Consider the following 14,518-nt stretch of genomic DNA (forward strand, 5'->3'; position numbering starts at 1 on the left):
GTGCTGGCTGGGTAAATCTCCCCATCGGGATGGCAATCTGTCAGGGCCCCGAGCCCTGCTAAACAGCACAGGACAAGAGTACAATGGTGCTTGACACAAAGTAGACTAAATGAACCTTATCTTCTACCAACAAGCTATCCATCAGCAGAGCACCATTAAAACTCAGAATAATGATTATACATCTCCTTGTTTTGAGTCTGGCACTGTGTGTTTACATGTACACAGTCAGCTGACATGTATACAGTGGGAGAGACGCTGGTGACATCTGGGAGTTTTATCCCGATAACAGTGAAACCCACCACCATTGGATCTGCTCTCTTACTGTGCCAGAGCAGATCTAAGCAGCACCTGGTCCCTTGATGGGGTGAGGGGGCTAGTGGCTATTAATTACAGAAAGCCGACACGCAGCGCAGGCAAACCCTCGCAATGAGACCCTGGGACGTCAGATCCACACAGCAAGACGAATGCTTCTCTGTCACACAGCAACATGAACCTGCCTCAGGACTCTTTACACACGAGTACTTTCAAGTATGCCTTTCAAATCGTGGCCCACCCTTCTCTTCCTCTGCCCCCACCCCGTCTCCCCTCTCTATCTCAATCACATTCTGCGGATGTTACACTACTTCAGGGGATATTTTCTGACTAATGCAAAATGGTTGTGCAGTAGCATGATAAAAGTTGACATTTTCCTTTTCTAATTCAATGCTTCCTTTGTAAACAACCTCGCCTTTTTTCAACGCACGTGCACACAGGCCGCAGACACATCACACATAATGGTCAATTTCGGTTTTATTTTGCGCTCAAACTCGACGGGCCTACAAACAAAAGGGGGAAATGGCAGGAGATATGCCAATCATTTACCGCTGAAAGATGTCTGACAAAAGAGGCCCTAAAAACCTGACAGCTTTTCTTTTCTGCCAGCGCAACCGGCTCCTTAAAAATGAGGCCCCCAGACAACAGGCTCCTGCAAGAGGTCTGACCTCAATCTTAACCCCATACAGGTGGCACGCCGCTAACACAGGAAAGCAGGAGCTGCTATTCACAGGATGGCAGGCAGAAAACGTTCTCAACCAAAGACCTGCTCTCAGAGATCATTTAGACCAGCACAAAGAAGGCTCAATGCCAGTAAATTGTATTCTATCGTGCTGAAAAGCAAATCCCCTTGAACACATTAATGGTAAAGATGAGCTCTCTCTAAAAGCATTTGGTTAAGGAGGGGTTGAGAGTCATGATGTTAGATAAAACGCTACAACCGGTTGGAAACATTGAATACACCGTGAAGGCTGTTAATCTGTGAGTGTTGTCAGAAACTGAACAGTAGTGGTTGAAGTTTAAATAGTGAATTTTTGAACACTAAAAATGACCTGCGCCTTCGTAATAAAAATCCTGTTCAGATCATCTCAATGCATAAAAAGAGTGAGGTCAAGTGTGCCGTTTTAGTTTCATGAGAACAAAGTGACTCCTGTCTGATTGCTGCCCAGTTGAGTCCGACTACAGAGCCGAACTCTGAACTGTGATTACAGCCAACATCCCCCCGCAGAGCGACAACTGCATCTCTGCACATTCCAGGAAACGCAGCCAGCTGAAGACAGCAAATACACCAGAGAGGAGGAGACATAAACAACGTAAGCTAGTTTGAGAGCTGCAACAATGTTTACTGTCTCACTAAGTGCATTTCATCCCCACTGCTTTCAGAGCAGCGGCGGTATTTCAGCATGCAGTACAGAGGGGGCTGCTGATGCCACAGGTCTGTGTACAGAGGGCTCAGTCACAGGCTGGAGAGACTGTTTGGACAATGTAGGTGTCAGACACACTGCCTGTCTGGAATAACGATTCAGTTCAGCCGCTACAAAACACCCTCTGGTTCCTCTATAGCGGAGGTTTAATAGAAAACTAAGTCGACTGTTTTTGGTGTGTAACTGTTGAAAAGCTAAGAGGAATTTCTGCCTTGTTTGACTTGGTATGTTGCTATCAGAAAGAAAAGGTCTGCATTCGCTTCAAACGGGCACTGAATGACATGCCAGAGATTAGCCTCTGAAGGTCACAGTCTTAGCCTATCCTTTCAGCCGCTTTTCACAACACAACCCCGGGCCCTTTTGAACAACAGGAAGAATGTCATCTGGTTACTTTTCAAGGCACGGAGATACCATTCACTGTGGCCAACAATGGCTGCGAACAGGGAGCGGAGGGTTAGGAGGTTATAAAGGGCCCCATTCTAAGCAACGCTCGATCTCCAGTACACTGCACGCACACAGAAAAAAAAAAACACACACACACACACACACACACTCACCCACCCACACAATGAGGCCTGGAGAAATGGTGCAAGCGATGGTAAACTGAGGAGGGTCATGGCAAAGTGCCGCGCGCTGACCGCTCACCTCAGCCTCCGTCCCTCCCCAGCATGGCTCTTAACACCCAGACCAAGCCTCCGAGCCTCGGCTGCTTCGTACGGCTTTCAGATACACTCACTGCTTTGTCATTTTGGAGAAGATAGCTGTATGATACCCTACAGTCCATCCTTCAGGTTATTGTTACTCTGCAAAGGGTACAAAAAGAGCAAAAAACTATTTTCTAGTGCACATTTCCAGCTGATAGTCTCTGGCAAGAAACAAAAAAAAAAAACAACAGGCATTTTAAATACCTCAAATAGAGCAGTTTCAGTTAGGGAGGCACCGATTGTGAAAATCCCGGCAGATACTGATGTTTAAAATAACATTTGAGCTGTTAGACAATGCTGTATTTTGTGGTTTATTTTGTTTTCTGTCACTTATTCCCCCTTTCGTGCCAGGAGAAAATTAGAAATAAAATTAGATTGTGCACATTTAGGAAACAACCTTTCGACGGAAAGGTTTTTTTTTGTTTGGTTTTTTTTGGCTTTTTTTTAAGTAACTGCCTCAAAGCCTTTATACAACTAAACAGCTACTTATTCAATGAACATATTTTTTTAAAAGACGGCAGGGATGTCACAAGCCAGCAGCTCATGAATGTGCCAGCACAAAACTGATGTGGCACATCAGATAAACATCGGTCACTGCCATTGGTGAATGTCTCATTTGTCGATAGTCTGAAGCCGATGTTCAGCTGACAAATCGGTGCGTCCCTGATTACACGCGAGGATGTAAGATAACTAGGCTTTAAGTTTGTCAAGATGTATTAAATTTAACCATTCTGGTAAACAAAAGTAGCATTCCCCTGAAAACACTATTCCCTGGTTTCAATGACAAGACCTGCTCTTATTCAGGTTCTAAGGCTAGTCCCAAAAGGTTTTCACAGCAAGAGCTGAAATCTGTAACCAATTTAGTCTCTAATGAACCCTCTGAAATATTAAAAATAAAGCCCAATTAGCTGACAGCATTTTACATCTCCTCCCCCTTTAATCCTCTGGTAGCTTAGCCTTATCTAATGTCTGCGCCAACTATGACACTCTGAGCTCACTCTCCCTCTATCCCCTCCACTTGATATCCCGTACAGCTTTACTGGTGCTTTGTTGTGGCATTCTTTCTGACCCCACAGACCGGGTCAGAGTCCGAGCCTCTCCGCTTGTGTCTAATGATGCCCTGATATGTACAGTTGGCACGGACGCTGGAAAAACTGCGGCAATAACTGCAGACATGCTAATAGCATCTATTAGGATTACTTAAGAGTGATATGGGACTCGCCTGGCAACCTCTTATTACAGAGGGCTTGGCACTGGGGGTGGAGAGTGTCACTGGAGGGTCAGTGATCCGATTGAAACGGCCTTATCTTGTGCCATAAACAGATAACAGTATCTGCCCTGCTCTTCTGCTGTTCCTGCGAGATGGAGGTGGATAAACAACGCTGTCGTCTCCAGTGCCTCCGACAAGCCTGATCACACAGATGCTCTCCTAAACCACGACTTGTTCCTCCTGCTGCTATGACTGCTGTTTTTGCTGTGAATGTCACCCGGAGGCTTAGATTTTCCCCCCCGATTGTCCTCAAGCTGAAGACACAACAATTTCAGAAAGCCCTTTAGTCTTGGTGTTTGTCACGTCAGGTTGCAGCATTCCCTGGCTTAAGGCCTCTGGTTTGCTGATTACGCAAACTACCCGGCAAGAGCAGTACTTTTTTGCCCTAATTGGACCTGCCGGCTAACATGCAAATCCATGCAAAAAAGAAAAGAAGTAATGGAGAATGCAAAAATGTAGCAAACAAAGACAGAAAGTGTGTCTTCAAATCAGGCCTATCGCCTGCAGTCATCTGGCAGAAAATAAAACAACCCATGTGAACCAAACTGAATACCATGTAACAGCTGACCCGATGCCTGAGCCCTGCAGGCCAGTCCCTTGCTCTCAAAGGTAACCAGAAGTTGCCCATGATGTCCTAAACACCTGATCTTGATGTATCATGTGGCCGCAGTTCTTTACTCCGAGCCTGACCTGTGTTTGACCCTCACACTGGGTCTCCTGACTTTGCCCACTCGCACAAAGGCTACCAAACATCTGCTCTCTGTCTGAGCGCAGACTCATACAGCTGAGAAGACATCGGGTGGCCTCGCACGAAGTCTCTCCAAAGTGGTGGGTGGCTGAGTGGGCGAGCGTGGGCTGACAGCTGCCCTGCTGACCGGAGGACTGAAAGGTGGAGCCGGCTGGCAGATCACCGGTACCTGGGAAATCTCCGGCCTGCTGTCCGGGACAGCAGGGCAGTCTCATTTAGCAAAATGGATGATATTCAACAAATGCTGCTGCTCATTGGAAACAACCAGGGTGAGGAAAATAAAAATCTGCTATGCGCATAAAATTCACAGACAACACCTGCAAGAGATTTAACATACACGGCCCCCGCTAGAAAATGAAAGGGACAAATGTATTGCTTTGGGAAGAGCGTATGGTTTCACATTTCCAATTCAAGTACCGTCTCTAAAACGCTACATCAAATGACTGGCTTTGAATAAACCAAAATGAGCATCGGCCAAGTGGCTCATTCCAGCATAGAAAATCATTGCATCAAAAATATGCTGGTTAGCCGAGCCATTTCACAGTCAACAATCACAGAATCGGGACTGTTACTAATCAATGTATTTTAATGAGCTCGCTGTGAATCCCAACAACAGCTGAAACATAAAAGCTGCTCAAGTTCTCTCATTCAGTCTTTGTACCTTGTGATCTGTTATTCATGGTCTTGCTCTGAAGTCTCTAAGAAATAAAGCAGAGCTTTGATGTTATCCTCTTATTACTGCCGTCTGAGACAAGCCTAATGTTGGGAATCAGATTGTTTGGTGTTCACGTGGAGAACCCTCTGCGACACAAAACATTCGGGATTCGGCGTAAGGCACTCGCTTAACGATATCTGCTGTGCCATTTGCTTACAAGGGGAAAGTTTGATACAGTGAGGTTAGTATCTTGAAAACGGTGTGGGGGTTAGCGTATTACATTCACACTGTACTCTACTCTCTACTTTAAAAGCTTCCACTCAAGTAAGCTTAAACTTGTAGGTGCGTTTGTTCTTCACAATATGTATTTTTTAATAGTTTAACCTTGTCCACGGGCTCCGGCATACTGCGAGGCTACAGCAGCCAAGATGCTACAGCAGCCAAGATACTACACAAGTATTCTAGAGGAAATTACCCTCCTCCTGCCCACAATGTAAATCAATACGTTCCAATATATTTGATAGTGGTTGGCTGGGAAAAACCAATGCAAACTCGCTTTTCTGTCAGCTTGCCCTCAGCAAAGACTCCGGGTTTGCGGTGACAGGTCAAAGAGTCAGCACATGACTCACTGGCAGAGGAGGAGAGACACTTTGAAAAGCCACGCAGAGATCTAATTAACACATGCATTCAAGTGGTATTTCAATTTGGCCCAACGCTGTAATTTTCTACAATGCTGACCAGCGTGACACGAACTAATGAACCAGGTGCTCCTGACATTCAGGCTCCTCTGCAGCCGTTGCAAGCAAGCGCACACACACACACAAATCATTCCCAGGCGTGAATGGAAGTAAATGCTTAAAAGCATGCATAGTCACAGTCTGCACTGTTGTAAGCCTTTACATTACAATATCTCACAGCAACTTTGAAGCCTTTTTACTCTCATTCTTCCAAGTATCTGTGAGATTGCTGTCATTAGAGGCGAGCCGCGTTTTACAGATGGGGAGAGGCCTTACAGTCATTTGTTTCTAAGACCTAATTAATCTTCATTGTGCTGGGAAACATAGCACCCAAATGCAAAAAGGGTTCCTTCTACGCACGATAATTGCACTGAGTCTAGGGGCCTGAGTTTCCCAGACAACAAGGTCTGAAATTTAATTATCCGCTCTTTGGAAAATGTAGGGAGAAGAAAGCTACATTGCAAAACTGCACTTTTGAGCAAGTAATGTCAGGCTCTTGTTTGAGTAAGCAGCGGCCGAGCACATCCTCCCTTTCACAAACCAAACAGTCCCACTATTGTCACAGTAAAGGTGAGATAATGGCTTTTCACATAAACACTCGCAAAAATGCCCATGCAAATAAATGCAGACAGAAACAGTTTCCTCCACCTTACCATGTGCAGAGTGAACACGATCACTTCCATACTCCAGCCTCCGGTCTCAGAAGTGTTGCTTTACTGCGGTGTGTGCCTCTTTTTCTCTTGTTTTGTTGTTAAATCATATCCGTCATGCTCCATGACATTACAGACCGACGACTACAGCCATAAAAAGCAGACTCAGAGCAGCCAAAGACAACACGGACAAGCTGTGGCAACATTAACATTCCGCCGTGTAAAGATCAGCCTTGGAGGGGGGAGAAACATCGATAGGATCCCATTAGTTAAGTGTGCCCTCAGGATCCCCGAAATCTGATCAGAGATAAACCTTTTCCTTCCAGACACGAACCATTAGACGTTATGGCAAAAAAAAAGGAAAAAAAGAAAAACTGCTCTCCTCCTCTGAAACTACTCCTCCTGCACTCCTCCTCCTCAGTGGTCGAGGTTGTGCGGCAGGATCAGGATGAGCCCGGTGACGTCAACCTTTTGTTATCACCTTTAACACTTGCCTTTGCAGGTGGGAACACTCTCCCATGTCGTTATATTAAGAGGTGCTATTTGCAGACACTCCGGCGAGCGAGAAGAGGAGCGCACACAACATCTGTATGACGGGTGAAGACGACTGAGACTCTAAATGTGGATGTGTGCACGCATGTCCTAATGAGTGCATCGGATACGAGCGGTGGGAGACAACTCCAGCTGACAGCCAAACCATACTTTATACAAAGCCGGGGATCGCATGAGAAAAAACACACTTCGAACTTCATTCACAGATGGGCTTCTCTCAGGAACGGAACTTGTTATTTCTCTTCCGAGAGGTGCCACAAAACTGTCTGCATCAGGTTAATGAAAACACCAATGATGAAGATGCAATTATGATGATGATTTGGCAGGCAAACGGAGCTCTACTTAATCCGCGCTGGTTGTTGTCACATTGCAAAAAAACCCACAAAAAACAATTAGCTAACCAGCCCAACAACACAAGCCCAGTTCCAGTGAACACCTGCGTTAAACAAGAATTTATGACTCCTTTAGTACCTGAATAAAATATGTGTGGCTCATAAAAGCCACTAACGCCGTTAGGGTTTACAGCAGATAGGCAGACAATACAGGGGAGCAGTACAGTAGCTATAAAGCTGCATGTTGCCAGTCAGTGTGCCAGCTGACTGCCCAGGCTCCTGGCTAGCTAACCTAGCCAGTCAGTCTGAAACATACACAGTCCCATTGTTGCCTCCTCAAGCTTTCACAATATTAATGCCAAAATATGAGAGGATGTCACACAGTATCAGGCGGCAGGGGTGTTATTAAGATACAACTACTTACTCTCCGTTTACCTCTGCGAAAGGCATCGTTTAGTACGTCGCCATGGTTTAAAACGGACAGATTGTCTCCCGTTGCCCTGCGCTGCCGAATCACTGCTGCTGCTGCCGTCTGCGGCAGCAACTTCCGGCGCATGCGCAGTAGCTGGGGACAGTTCCAGACTGAGCCGTGCGCTGCGCAGGACAGCAGAGTGGTTTAAAGGTACAGGCAGGGGGAGATTGGATTGGTCAGCTTTAATTTTATTATGTTTGCCCAGTGGAAGATGAAATAAGTTAAAGAAGGCAAACTATATGTTGATGTTTAATCATTTTGACAGCTGAACAAAAACTGTAGTTGTCCTCTGTTGTCTATCATCAGGGTTGGCCAACAACCAGAGAGGCAGAGGTATCTATCTATAAATGCACGGAATCTCTGTCTGTCTGTGTGTGTGTGTGTGTGTGTGTGTGTGTGTATGTGTCTGTTGGTCAAATATCTCTGCGGATAAGGATCACACTGACCCGAGACTTTCAACATGGCTGCTGCGTGGTTCAGTGGTGTGCATCTAAGCATTTGTTTGGACTGCAATGATACCGTGAATAAATTATTTCATAAATGCTTTACAAATTCCACCGAGCATAGTCCACCAGAGCCACCACAATCACGTGCGCACCAGAGCCAATCACTGCACACCGTGGCCACGTGCGCACCAGAGCCAATCACTGCAGAGCTCAAGCCCACGACGTACCTGAAGAAACAAGCGGATTTATACCTGCAGCGGCGCGAGCTGGACTGGGATTTTGCCGGCGGTTAGGTCCGTTCTGTTCTGTGCATCTAAACTGACTGTTGTGGATTAATGAGATTAAACGAGTCTGGACCGAGTCTGTTCGGGTCTGAGGAGATCCGGAGACGCGCGGACAACAAAGTGGAATCGGAATCTGTGGATGTTCATGTGTAGCTAGCCGCTAGCTAGCTGCTAGCCGCTAGCCGCTAGCTACACGGCCACCTACCGAGGCGACGGACCGGCCGCATCGGCACGTCCAAAATCGGACCTAGGGTAAATAATGTCTGCCACGCTTTTTCGCGAACATTGCCGTCACGTTTGCTTTGTGTCTGGTGCAGGAAGAAACGGTAAAAACGGTCCAAGCAGCAAGTTTGGTTGTTGAGGAACAGGAAGTTGTGGGAGGGACCTAGGCGGATGATTGACAGGCAACGACGGTCAGACAGCAATATTGAGAGTTGAGAAATTTGTTACATTTAGCGTGTTTGGAGTGTGTAGTTAGTGTGTTATGTAGTGTTTGGTGTAGTGTGTTTAGTGTGTAGTGGAGTCGGTTTTTCGTTTAATGAGTCAGAACAATGAGAAGATGCTGAATGTGGAGCAGGCAGTGCAGCTCTCAAGGAGCACAGGCAGACCTGAGCATTGCCTGCATTTAAATGTAAATAGTTACATATAACTTTGTAAATTTTTTAAATGTATGCACAAATTTAGCAAACAACAATTTATATTGCATTATAAGTAAAACAAAAAAAAAGGTTTGTTGTAAATATGTTTATTTGTGGTTTTCACAGTAAAAAAATCAAACTTTTTCTACTCGGATTTTATGTTTTTTTTGTGATTTTAGGTCCATTGTGTTAATACAGTTTGTCAAAATAAAAAAAATAACTGTACAGTCACACATGTGAGGTTGTGCTAAAAATAATGACACCAAGTAAATAGTTTTTAAGGTGAAATATAATGGCAAAATCAAAAATAGTCTAAAACAGCCAATTATACCCTGGAATATCGGATTTCACAACAAACCTAAATATCCCTGACGTCCCACCTTCAAACACAGCCTCATTTGGCCATCCATGAAAAAGCTCCTTAACCTCCCACTTTTTTTTATAGGAATACACTTTTGTTACAGGCACTGCACTAGTCTTAATAATAACCCTAACCCTTAATAATTTTATATGTAAACTAATAACAATTATAATAGTGTTGTGTAATGGTTTACAATTAGCTTTAGGCAAGTCTCAAGTTAGCATGCTAATTAGCTAGCCCCGGCCCTTCTTGTCTCATAGTATTGCTTTGTACATCAAGAGGCGCTCCAATAGCAAAGCCAAGGTAGGTAGGAGTCAGCTAATAGCTAGCAGCATGGGCCAACTGAGCTAACTAGCCCATGACAGCAACAGTTAGCAGCAGCTAGCTGTCATTCTGGTTGTGTGCAGGGCTGGGAGGGTTATTTTAAAGAAGTATTTCGATACAATTATGAATTACCTGTTACAGAATGTAGTCAGTAAAGTAATCCAAGTATCACAATATTAAAGTAACGTAACTGGATCACTTTCTGTTGCTTTTCGATTTTAATACCAAACATAGAAAAAAGAGAAAAGAAATATCAATAAGATAACCCTTTTATCAAGCTTTAATAACGAGTGTGACTTCTGTAATAATACACACTGGTGTATCTGTCTTCTCTTTAGACCAGAATGATGTTGTGTGAGACCCCCCTTTTACAGAATGTATCTGTAATCTAATAACATCTTTTTCCTGTAATTTTAATGGAATACGGTTACTTTTTTTGTATTCTTATTGGGTGATCCTGTTACATGTATTCCATTACTCCTGAAGACACTTAAAGTGAGTATTTCTAATTAGTTCTACTACTCAAACACATTTCAGAGGAAAATAAAGAATGTTTTACACCACTACATTGACTGTATTGACAGCTATATCTATATATTCATCACCAGTTCCCTTGAAGATTCAGATTTTACAAAGCAAAAGATATTATCAGTTTGATTGATATGATTATTTATATTATAGGAATACCCAACAGTACATAAAGTAGTTTCAGTTGACTCCAGTCATGACCATTTGGGGTGTTAACATGCTGCTTACATGTTAATGTACTAATTATAATAATAATTCCATATAACAGATGCAATTAAACGGTAATAAGTACTTTTAGTGCGGTACTTACATCGATTTTGCCAACAAATCATCCGTAGGCCCTATGTCTAATTGAGTGAAATTCAATGCAGTTGTTTTTCATGTAAATGAGTATGTATACACTGTGGTATTGTTCTGCAGCAACTGAATGTGATGATAATTTCAGGGTTCCATCAACTGAAACCTGGGACAAATCGTACAGTGTGTGTTGTTAGAAGTAGCACACACATGTGCACTGAATAGGAAAGTCTACCATCCCAATCTTTCAAGAGGAGAGTGTTTGTGGTGAATCTTTGAGTTGTAATGACGAAATGTTGTCACATTTTGATTAGCAGGCTATGATGGTCTGACATATTGAAAGGGAAAAGCGACCAAGTGTCTGAGTAAAGTACTGTGCTTCACACGCCTCCAGAGGAGCTTTAATTCTCCTGAAGATGATTCATGAATTAAGTTTTTATGATGGTGGTGGAGAGCGTTGTCTAACATTTCACTCTGAAATCTCCCAGTAGGGTTGAGAGGCCATAACCTATGATTCACATTATTTTCAAACTCATCAGACCAGTCAGTGAGCCGCTGTGCCCTGTATGGAACCATCTGCACTTGTTTATTGAGATTTTACCATCAGTTTTCAGGACTTTTTGAGCAACCACCATGAGGCCCAAATCACTTAAATCCTTACCTACAATGTCTTTATTCACTTTCATTGTATTGGTTGATATTCTTTGAAACCTCTGCATTTAAAACGACACTATCTGCATGGATATTTACTGCTAGGGGTATGTGAGAAAATAATCAAGGTAAGCAGACCCTTTTACTTCCCAGGTTGGGAAAAATAACCACTGGGGATCCACGACCTTACGCCTAGGATGCCACAAACATTAACACATTTAGTTGTCATTTTATAATAGAAAATCAGCACTTCTTGCACCAACATCTTCCTAAAACACTGTTTGTTCCTGCATTTCACGGGCCCATATGAAACACTCATCTGGCTCTCTGGCTGAAAGATTTGCCTTGGCCTGAATTACCCTTGCCTTTTGCATCTTTGCAACCTTCACATATTGTATTATGAATCTTGCCGGGGAAGATGAAACCCAGTGAGAGGACTCCACGGTCAATAGTGTCACATGCTTTGTGATTTGATGAAAGGTTCTATTTGTGTAGCCTGATGTGTATAGCTCCCTAATCAAAGACTTATATTTCTGTGACAACTAAAATAAATTACTCTATTACAACCGCCCACCTGCCCTCTCTACAGTATTGATACCTTTTTATTACCAGAGAGAGACAGATGGACAACACGGAAGATTGTGGCAAGTTATGGGAGTGCTGGAGAATGTGTGCTCACGGCCGTGTAATGTCATGTCAGGTTAGGAGCTGCACAAAGGTAATCAAATAAGATGATTAGGGAGAAAATTACACGTGTTCAGCTCCGCAAACAGTTCTGATAGAAAGCACTGTGAAGGGTAACTCCGTGGTCTGGATTCCAGTATGGACGGGACCCTCATTACAATACTCCAGCCAATTTAGGCCTGCAAGCTTCACTTCCCCCATCAGCAAGTGAAAGAGGGGAGAATTTGGTCTGAAAGCCCAATCACACACAGCGCTCTGAGTTCAGCAGGTGGGGAAGTAGAGGCAGCAGGCTCCATCAGGCAATAATACAAAGTTAATGATGCAGAATGGTGTCTTTCTCCATACCAAAGAAGACATCAATACAGGATGTTTAAGAACGCTGTTCCTAATTACGCTTTTTAAATTCACCACTGACGTGATTGATGATTTCAAAGAGAGGCATTATTGATCCACTTCACAGACAAGTCACATCGATTGCAAGTCTAGAATGAATAAAAGTTTTTTTTCCCTTTATCTCCCCCACCGAGAGAGAGATTGTACAATCAGAGCATCAGTGTGACCTATATGGGTAGTTTGGGAGCTAAATCACCTCTTTTAAGAAGCCATCTGAGCAAGGACGTATGGAGCAGTGATTGCTGAATCGAGGGACCTTGGGGGACCTTCAGGGTGTCACGTCAGACGTGACAGTTAAATCTAGCCGCGTTCTCATTTATCAAATGTGGAAATTCATCCATCCATTCATTAATCTGCGGGATCCTGTACAAATAGCCTGTCTGCGTTGGAGTTCTCAGCATGAGAAAGTTCAGGAGCGGCTGTTTTATAGACAATCAGCCAGCTGTGCAGCATCACGCCTCTCACTGCAATCAGCAGTGATGGAGTGATGGATGCTCTGACGCGCTGACAGATTGTTTTTTCCCACCTCTGCTCCCCGCTGACATGCCCCATGGCTCGTGCTTATTATTCCATGAACTTTGTTATTTCTCGTGAGCAGCCAGATCTTCCTATTAGTGCAGACGCTGCCAGTTATTGCATGTCTAATCCCAGCTAGTCATATTAGCAAATCAACAAGGGGGTTACCAGAGCATAAAAACCTGATGTGGAGGAAAGCCATCACCTGGTTTAGCTGCAGATTCTGAGAATTCAGGGAGATTTGACCTTTCCCCAATTAATTAAGGGAAAACAGAACACACTGTATTCTAATTCTGTTAAAATTGCATAAGACAAGATTGATTAGCAATCAACGGCGCACTGAATTGCAGCAGCAGAGGGAGGTTTTCCATCACACCATGCTGAATCTCATTGGCAAGTGCACTTCAAGTGGCAAAGTGGGCTACAGCTTATGATTAAATGGTCTGCAGGCGAAGCCTTTTTGTATTTTTTTTTTTTAGAGAGAGAGCTCTTTCTGAAGGCCAAAGTTAATGCAGTCATAGAAAGAACTCTGATACACTCCCACGTGAAATGGCCATGTGAGGAAAGCCCGGAGGGAGAAAAGGCCTTGAATGAATTTAAGAGGGAGAGAGAGAGGGAGAGAGTGGGAGGGATGCAGATAGAGAGAAAGTTCAAACATTACTGATCCTCAAATATCCTTTTGGTTTCTGGTTCAATTGGAATTCGGCAGTAAGTGTCTGCTAAAAGCTCCATTTTTGTTGCCCTTCCATTGCTGCTGAGCTTTTAGAGTTAGATGATGACAGATTGTGAGCTACCTGATATCCTTCATCGTCCTCCCCAGTGGTGGTGTTTGTTCCGCCCCGAGCAAGTCCTCGAGGACTAACAAACAGCCGGCGTGTTTGATGGACTATGGGGAGACATCTGCTCTGCCTGGATTTGCCGTACACAATGAAGACAACATGTAACAGTAATCCATCAATATGCAAACTGTGTCCTTTTAGCCTGATGATTAACCTTACAGACTTCATGGTTATCAAGTCATTATATCAGCTTGTCATTGTGAATTAGTACTGAGGAGTTGCAGGGTGTTAATATGCGAGTGTGCAATGTTTTCCTCAGGTTGGCATATTGCTTTAAGCACGGATGCTCGATATATCCTCGACAACATTGTCACAAATGTGCTCCAAGCACCCTCGGGGAGAAGCTCTGTTTTGTGTACTCAAGGGACAAGAGGGAAAGGAAAAGTCTGCACAGTGCAAATCTGATTTGCGGTTATAGGCGTACCATCCCTCACAAAGTAATCTGGAGAATATCACCCGAGCCAAAAGATCTTTTGAGCGCTGTCATCCATTTTAAACTGCGAGTTGCTCATGTCGGCAGATGTGTTTGTGCATTATGATGAGCTGATTTGGAATTGCCATTGGCTGGTTTTAGCTTCTAAATGTCCTGCAGACAGGTGGTTCCCAAACTGGGGGGGGAGTCTTGAGGGAGTTACAGAGGGGTTTGCTGTGAGATGATGCATTACTTTGATTATGTTTTATTTATAGAAATTATATTATAA

General features: G+C 43.9%; 1 protein-coding gene across 3 annotated transcripts in view; it reads right to left on the reverse strand.

The window, feature by feature from the left end:
• Nucleotides 1-7,947, reverse strand: part of fam222ba (family with sequence similarity 222 member Ba) — a 32,865-nt gene extending 24,918 nt beyond the window's left edge. The window contains exon 1 of one of the 3 annotated variants that reach the window (XM_030438144.1): nucleotides 7,809-7,947. The gene's annotated coding sequence lies outside the window, so the exon portion shown is untranslated. Of the gene's footprint in view, nucleotides 1-6,503; nucleotides 6,645-7,808 lie in introns of those variants that run through there. The other 2 variants (XM_030438146.1, XM_030438145.1) reach the window with 2 other exon arrangements.
• Nucleotides 7,948-14,518: the final 6,571 nt, after the last annotated feature.

This window comes from Sparus aurata, chromosome 13, assembly GCF_900880675.1.
Source record: "Sparus aurata chromosome 13, fSpaAur1.1, whole genome shotgun sequence".
NCBI classification, from domain to species: Eukaryota; Metazoa; Chordata; class Actinopteri; order Spariformes; family Sparidae; genus Sparus; species Sparus aurata.